This window comes from Apaloderma vittatum, unplaced genomic scaffold (assembly GCF_000703405.1).
Source record: "Apaloderma vittatum isolate BGI_N311 unplaced genomic scaffold, ASM70340v1 scaffold11030, whole genome shotgun sequence".
NCBI classification, from domain to species: domain Eukaryota; kingdom Metazoa; phylum Chordata; class Aves; order Trogoniformes; family Trogonidae; genus Apaloderma; species Apaloderma vittatum.
Genome location: NW_009694027.1, coordinates 62,228 through 68,163, shown reverse-complemented (window position 1 = coordinate 68,163; position 5,936 = coordinate 62,228).

The following is a 5,936-nucleotide window of genomic DNA, read 5'->3' as shown; positions in this document are numbered from 1 at the left end:
ATGATGACTGTAGATTTTTGGCAGGAGACTGCTTGAAGCAAGCAAGAAGTGGGCTGACCTAGATGCCTGATAAGAAGCTTAATGAAATGAAAAGTGGGTGGACTTGGAGAAGAACTGGGTGGACCTGGTTGTTTTGGCACACCGGTATTTGATGCTTAATTTCCAGGGCAGCAAAATTTTAATCACCTATTGTTCGTTATTGGTTGGTTTCTTAAGTGCTATGACCAGCCCCTCTCTTCCCGAGCAGTTACTGTGTGCTGGGATGTGTGGAGCACGGGAGAGGCTTTGTAGGGGAGAGCCACAGTTTGGGAAGGAAGAAGTGTGTTGGGTGCAAGGTTCTCTGGAGGAGTGTTTCTGATAAGGGAGGTTGTGTTTGTGAAGGGACATCTGAGGAGAAAAGGAAAGGAGGCTTTGAGGACTGGCCCTTTGTTCTCAGAGGGGTGTTGAGGTGAAGTGTCTTTGGGAGGTACCCTCAGCAAGAGCTACAAACTGATATTGAGCAAGGATATTGCTTGGCTCCACTGGCAATTAAAATATCCAGCTCCTCCTGCTGATGTCTGTTGTTGGCCTTGCCTTGCTGCTCCCAGGCCTTACGGCACTCCAAAAATCAGTGAAATGACGCTACCATTAAGAGAGTAAAAGCTGAGAAACTGAGAATGTCTTAGATTGAAGACATTGCCTCTAGCTTAGTTTATTCAGCTTTTTGAGGAGTAAAATACGCTACGTACGTGTAAAGAGTACCAAGCTGAGTTCTGCTCCTCCCCAGGTGTTATAATAGTTAGACATCAGTAGCTGGGTCTTGTGGTTTTTAACGGGTTATGTACATACACCTACGAGTATGTAGTTACATGTATGAGAGGCTCTGTGTGCTTATGTGTTTTGTGTTGTGTGGCTATGAAAAGTAGAAATCTCTTGGGAGGAAGAGAACACGTTTCAGGTTGTTATTTTTTTAGCTCTGAAAGCACAGAGCTAGGATAAATGAATATTATGTGGCTGCTTTCTTGGACAATCTAAAAAGCATCTTAGGTTGTGAAAGAGCCCTAAAATTCACAAAATTCATCATAATTACTTTTTTTTTCCTCCCTTACAGCAGTTTTTGTTCACATTGAATGAAACTATATCTCAGTAGTAAATTTAAAATAACTCATCATTGTGAACAGTTTTCCTAGGATTATCTGTATATCTCTTCCTTGACCCTCACACTACTCCTGCAAGTTCCTAGAAACCTTCAGTGTATTTACCTTTAGCCTGTGTTAGGTAATCAGTGGAGCCTGTAGGACATGAAGACTCACCCAGCATATATGATTCATTCCTCTAAACCCAGGTACTGTGAGTCTTTTCTGCCTTATCAGAAGTCATACCGCCTTATCAGTTTTACCGCTACTGCGGAGTTCTGCTCCTCCCATCAATGCATCCTTCCTCCTGTCTCCTCAAATACACAGGGAGTCCTCACTGGTTCTTCACAGACTTATTCTGTTTTAACTTTCAGTGAAACTCCCTGAAAAAGCTGTTGCTCTGACTGGCAGGAAGATTTAGTGGGAATTAGGGCAAGTTATTGTTTCCCTGCTTCTGCCCAGTGCACTGGGAGCAGAGTGATATTGAAAGCTCTATGGGAAGGCTTGAAGGCAATTTCTTAATGTGGGTGATGAATGGCACTGGGAGAAGTTGATCCTGTCCTTTTGTTGCAACAACAAAAGTGAGAGGTGCTATATTTGGAACTGCTTGTAAATACATTTACACAGGTGCCACCTATACATGCCATTCATTACTCTAAGATATTACTAAGAAGTTGGATGTTTATACACGTTTGGCTTTGCATGTGGTGAGAAAGGACAGATTTAACCCCACCATATGATGGGGGAAGATGAAGGGAGAAGAGAGGTGCGGGACTCTGTACAGGTTCGTGTTCTGCCTGCTTCACACAATGTGGTGCTCTGTCCTGGTTAATGCTAACCTAGAAAGCTGCCTTTAGTTTCTTCCTCTGCCTCTGCTGAGAAGCACACCTGGGCTCCAAGGCATTGCTTTAGATAGTTTCAATTCTTGTTTGATGTGGCTTTGTACACTGTAGCGTGAGGTCCTGATGGCTTAAATACCTTCTAGTCTGCAAGGAACTGACCTTGCTTCCCCTGCAGCAAGTGGAAAATCTTCACTGGCTTCAGTGGGAGAATGACTGGGCATGTAAGACAATAGTCCCAAGAACATTATTGCTTTCAGACTCTAATTGTGCAATTACTGAAATACAAAGGGGTATGCGTAAATTCCAGGACCGTAATAATTATTTTGACTTTCCTGATGATTTATCTTAGGCAGCAGTGAACTACTGTACAACTTAATTACTACAGCAGTGCAACAATTACTTAGAGGCATTGCGCATAAACTGGATATTTATTGTGTTTAGGGAAGAAATTGCAGAAATAAAAAAAATATATATGTGCAGGGAATTCCTTTGTTGTTTATATGCCACCAACACATAAAAAACCGAAATGCAGTCATGTTGTATCTGCCAGGTACTAAGTGACAACAGAGGGCATAAAGCTATGTTGTCTGCAGTCCAGCTGAAGAATTAAACCCTTTGAAGTTTGCCAAAGCTTCTTTGATGATATGGTGGCTTTAATATCAGCATAATAATTTTGATCAACATTTAAATGGGTGGCAAATTTGATGATATAATACAGCAAATTCTGCCTTTACCAGAAAAGTGTTGTCTGATGCACTTTGGCCTCCTAAGGCAAGCAGCGAGTGATCTTAAAATATGCTGTGCTGTGATCTGACAGAAACTGCAGGAACTTTTGTAAGTCGAGCCTGTTACATTTCATGCGTCTCACATGGATTGTTTGCAAGTTACAAAGGTCTAGTTGTATAACGCAGCCACCTAGCAGGCTTCCGTAATAAACACAACAGCTGCCTCTTGGCTCGGTATAAAAAGTGGGATTTGAATATTTTGAATCGTGTATCAGAGAAGTGGTCTGTGTTTGGAGAGCCTCTTCTGTTCCAGTCTACAGAACAGGCTGAACTCTTGCATGATGTGCAGCGGGCAGCTCAGCTCTCGCTGCGGTACCGTAACAAGCACCTCCATAGTAAACAAGTAGCTACTAAACGCTTTGACAGACATACTGCTGGAATACAGGGTCAATGTCATTATAGGGGTATTCTGGGGATTAAATTGTTGGAACACTGCTGTGGAGACAAAGGCATGCTTTACTGATATTTTTGTCCTAGCCTGTAAGATACTTTGTAAGAAACAAAAGTGTTGGAAACTGAGGCACTGAGCAAGGACTCCTGAGATGGTGTTTCTGGTCTGTCCTGCCATGTCTCAATTAATCCTTCTGTGCTGTCATTTCGTGACTATAGGTTGGGAGTAGCGGCAGTTTCTTTCTGCTTTATCTTGTCTGATATCTTTGGTTCCTAATGACTGCAAAACTCATTTATGATCCTTATCTTTGTGCCTTTAGAGAATGCTTAAGTGATTGATATTGATTGTTTAACATCTATTTTCTGACATGTTTGTTTCTAACGTGTTTCTAACATGTTTGAACACTGCAGCTAACTGGCTCAGAGGATGTACAGGATCTTGTTTGTTTTTCTCAGCACCAACACCTTGTTTTCTCTATGGCCTTTGGTGATGAGGCACCATGATGAATTTTTTCTTGTCATCCACAGTTACAGTTGTCACGAGGGTGCACACATTGTCACCAAGGCGTTCCTTGTGAATTACGCTTGGCTTGTAACATACTGTCCTCTGTCCTGCAAGGGCTTAAGGGTCAAACCTTCTGGCTTCATTCAGAAGCCTTTGAGGGATTTTGTTGCAGGGGGAGTAGTTCTTGGCATTAAAATCCTTTGGCAAAGCTTCTATTAAGGTAGTCCTTTCCAGCCCTGTTTCTTCCGTGACTCCAGGTTTTAGGTGCCGTTTATAGGACGCTTTGGCCTATAAGATCATAGACAAAGGTAATCTTGCAGGACTGACTCTTCCTAAGTCCTCCTTTCCAAACCTTGCTTTGTTCTTGTTAAGCCTGGTCTGACCTCGACTGTGAAAAACACAACTCCGTGAGGCCGTGGCAGGTCCCTTGGAACTGTTGCTTCAATTCTCCCTCCTTACTGACAAGTCACATTTGCATCTAGGTATGTTATGAGATCTGAGCTGCTGACTTCCAGCATGATGACTTCCAGCATGATGACTTCTTCGTGGTTTTTGCTCTGTTTCTGGGAGCTGCAGCCACACTGGGCAGCGTGTCAGCGGTCAGCTTGCTAGAGGTAGAAAATTCACGGGTATGCTGGGAGAATGGTCTTGCTGTGCTTGTGGCTAGGTGTGAAGCCTTTGCCAACTTGAGTGAAAACTGAATGCGTCTATTGTGTAATTTGGCTGAACCCAAACTGTGCTTTCTCTGGCAATTTCCCACAGAAGGTGCTGCTAAAACTGCTGTGAAATAGTAGGACAGTAGTGTGTCCTTAAACATGACTTTTCCTGAATACTTGTTTGAAACAGGCAGATTATTTACAAGATACTTCCTGAAAGGAAGCTGAATTTATGTTTAGGAAGTTCTGTGATAAGATTTAAAATTTATATTTTTGAATTTTATTGTTTATTTAACTTCTAAAATATTATGAGAAATAGATTTGATTTGTCATTCAGATTTTCTGATAGGGATTAAGTATGCATTTTAGCAAAGGAAAATGGGTGTTTTGATCAGAGCTGAATCGTAATTCCACGTGCCTTGTCAGAGAAAAAACATTGGAAATGGTGGAGAAGAGCAGAATGTTTAAAGACTAAAATCCAAGATGCTTTATTGGATTCCTGATTCGAGTTCTAGATAAAAGTGTTCTGAAACAGCAAGTCACTGGAGGAACCCCCCTGCATCTCCTGATTGTGTAAACAGATCCATGTATACTCTCATACCCATATGAAGGCTGCTTACCCTGCATCCCCTCAAAAGTCCTCAGCGGGGATGCAGGCATCTGCAAGCAGGGAAGAACTTGCAAGTGTAAGGTCAAGCTAACCTGCAGTGCTTTAAATGTCCTTTCTCATAGAATTGTAGAATCATAGAATCTTTTCAGTTGTAAAGTGACTCCAGCTGCTAACCTAATAACACCAGGTCCACCACTAAACCACGTCCTTGAGGACCTCGTCTATGTGTCTTTTAAATACCTCCAGGAATGGTGACTCTACCCCTTCCCTGGGCAGCCTGTTCCAGTGCTTGACAACCTTTTCTGTGACCAAATTTTCCCAAATATCCAATCCAAATCTCTCCTGCTACAACTTGAGGCCATTTCCTCTTGTCCTGTTGCTTGTTACTTGGGGGAAGAGATGGACCCCCACCTCGCTAAAATGTCCTTTTAAGTAGTTGCAGAGAGCGATAAGGTCTGCCCTCATAAGACTTGTTCTCTAGACGCTTCACCAGTTTCATTGCCCTTCTCTGGACACGCTACAAGACCTCAATGTCTTTCTTGCAGTGAGGCACTCAAAACTGAACACAAAATTCGAGGTGCGGCCTCCCCAGTGCTGAGTACAGGGGGACGATCACTTCCCTGGTCCTACGGGCCACACTATTCCTGATACAGGCCAGGATGCCATTGGCCTTCTTGGCCACCTGGGCACACAGCTGGCTCATGTTCAGCTGGCTTGTCGACCAGCACCCCCAGGTCCTTTTCCAGCTCTTCTCTACGCCTGTAGTGTTGCAGGACCTGGCATGTGGCCTTGCTGAACTTCGTGCAGTTGGCCTTGGCCCATCAACCCAGTCTGTCCCAATCCCTCTGTAGAGCCTTCTTACCCTCAAGCAGATCTATGCTCTCACCCAGCTTTGTGCCATCACAGAATCACAGAATTGTTGAGGCTGGAAAAGACCTCTGAGATCATCACGCCCAGCCTGTGACCCCACACCACCACATGGGCCAGACCAGGGCACTAAGTGCCACATCCAGCCTCTCCTTAAACACCTCCA